Here is a 2,500-nt window from a genome sequence, read left to right as displayed (position 1 = left end):
ATAGAATATTTTAAGAAGAGTAACAATAAAATAAATTACTTATTCCATCAATTGATCTAAAGTCATACTTAAAAGGATAATATTTATATTAAATATCACGATGTCTATATGATGCCTAAATGAAACCCTAGGAGAAACAACAAAGCTAAACCATCATAGGCCTAAACGGGGTGTATAAATTACGTTAGGGTTACGCCCATAGACGCCCACCAGCCCTGCCTTTATATGCACCACTATAAAACACCGCCCCTTGTAAATGACATTCAGCAGAGAACGCACTTATGAATCACAAGTTCACATCGGGATGCTGCAATGGGAAAACCCTTCAATAACAATTTTTGCAACTTGTCAAGATGATCATATTTGCTTGTTGACAACGGCAAGGATTTAGACGAGGTGGGGCTACGCCCCTTTTTCGCGAAGCCGGTTGGCGTCTTGCTACCTGTGGGTGGGTAGTCTTGTCTGCATAACGACAGGTGAGACTGAGATGCTTCGGTAGTAATATGGAGTCGAGACATTTTCTCAGTTTTTGTAAGAGGAGAGAATTAGGATGATTGGAAAATGAAATATTGGATACATGAAATATTTGGAAGAACAAATATTTGAGATGTGAAATATTTGGGAGATCAAATATTGGACACGTGAAATATTCGGAAAAACAAATATTAGACACGTGAAATATTCGGAAGAACAAACATTGGATACGCGAAATATTCGGAAGAACAAATATTTGATACGTGAAATATTTGAAAGATCAAATATTGGACACGTGAAATATTCGAAAGATCAAATATTGGACACATGAACTATTCGAAAGAACAAATATTGGACGCATAAAATATTCGAAAGAACAAATATTGGACACATGAATTATTCGGAAGAACAAATATTGGACACATGAAATATTCGAAATATCAAATATTGGACCACATGAAATATTCGGAAGAACAAATATTGGACACATGAAATATTCGAAATATCAAATATTGGACACATGAAATATTCGGAAGAACAAATATTGGACACATGAAAATATTCGAAAGAACAAATATTGGATACATGAACTATTCGGAAGAACAAATATTGGACACATGAACTATTCGGAAGAACAAATATTGGACACATGAACTATTCGGAAGAACAAATATTGGACGCATGAAATATTCGAAAGAACAAATATTGGACACATGAACTATTCGGAAAAAAAACAAATTATCGAAACACCTGCTATTTCGGTATCAAAGAATTCTTCTTACACTGAATTTTATAGAATTTATTCTAAAAAGAATGAAAACGAAACAATTTAGAAGAATCTCACTAACAAACACCGCAAGCTACAAACCTTAGCTTTCCAACAGAAGACGAAAAAAGGCAGAAGAAGAAGACGTTATGCAAGGCTTCTTTAGGGGGACTCAACACCACCGAACGCTCCTCCACACAATGCTACACTGACCACCCTCTGCAAAGTTACCAGGGTATTTATATGGTTTGTCCCGGTACCCTACGGCACTGTATAGAATAAGCCAAGCCCAAGAGTCTCTCTTCCCCCTCACGCTGTCGTTGAGGTCATCACCAACTCAAGTCTCCGAGAGCCATTTCCTGCCGTTTTCCGTTTATTATGATTGTTAATTATTATACGTCATGATTTATGGAAGTATAAGACTGTGACGTAATTGACGTAGGATATTTGCTTTTTAATTTATTCATTACCAAATATTATTCAATATCGATTTTCAGAGCTCATATCTTGTTCATTGAATCTACGTCAATTTCAGGTATTATAAAGTTGAGTTTCTGTTAGATAATATATTGCAAGATTGATCATCAACCTATTGTACAATTTTTTTTTTCTATATGAATATATTTGTCGTTCATAGACCATAAAGTATTGTAAGTAAATGTACTGTTTACTTAAATAACACCCGCATAATGTAATATAATCGTTCAGACCATAAAGTATTGTAAGTAAATGTACTGTTTACTTAAATAACACCCGCATAATGTAATATAATCTTTCAGACCATAAAGTATTGTAAGTAAATGTACTGTTTACTTAAATAACACCCGCATAATGTAATATAATCGTTCAGACCATAAAGTATTGTAAGTAAATGTACTGTTTACTTAAATAACACCCACATAATATAATATAATCGTTCATAGACCATAAAGCATTGTAAGTAAATATACTGTTTACTTAAATAACACCCGCATAATATAATATAATCATTCATATACCATAAAGTAATGTAAGTAAATATACTGTTTACTTAAATAACACCCGCATAATATAATATCATCGTTCATAGACCATAAAGCATTGTAAGTAAATGTACTGTTTACTTAAATAACACCCTCATAATATAATATAATCCTTCATAGACCATAAAGTAATGTAAGTAAATGTACTATTTACTTAAATAAGTGACAGCGATAACATTCATATAATAAATTTATAAATGTATTTTCTAAAGAACGACCTAAGCATTTTTCATAATAA

General features: G+C 32.7%; 1 protein-coding gene across 3 annotated transcripts in view; it reads right to left on the bottom strand.

Annotated features, from left to right (window-relative positions):
• Positions 1-2,500, bottom strand: part of LOC137623074 (hemocyte protein-glutamine gamma-glutamyltransferase-like) — a 95,734-nt gene that overhangs the window by 28,662 nt on the left and 64,572 nt on the right. The window contains exon 1 of one of the 3 annotated variants that reach the window (XM_068353720.1): positions 1,343-1,497. The exons of the other annotated variants lie outside the window; for them this stretch is intronic. The gene's annotated coding sequence lies outside the window, so the exon portion shown is untranslated. Of the gene's footprint in view, positions 1-1,342; positions 1,498-2,500 lie in introns of those variants that run through there. 3 annotated transcript variants of the gene reach the window in all.

Source organism: Palaemon carinicauda, chromosome 30 (genome assembly GCF_036898095.1).
Source record: "Palaemon carinicauda isolate YSFRI2023 chromosome 30, ASM3689809v2, whole genome shotgun sequence".
In the NCBI taxonomy this organism is placed as follows: Eukaryota; Metazoa; Arthropoda; class Malacostraca; order Decapoda; family Palaemonidae; genus Palaemon; species Palaemon carinicauda.
This window is presented reverse-complemented; position numbering and strand designations above follow the sequence as displayed.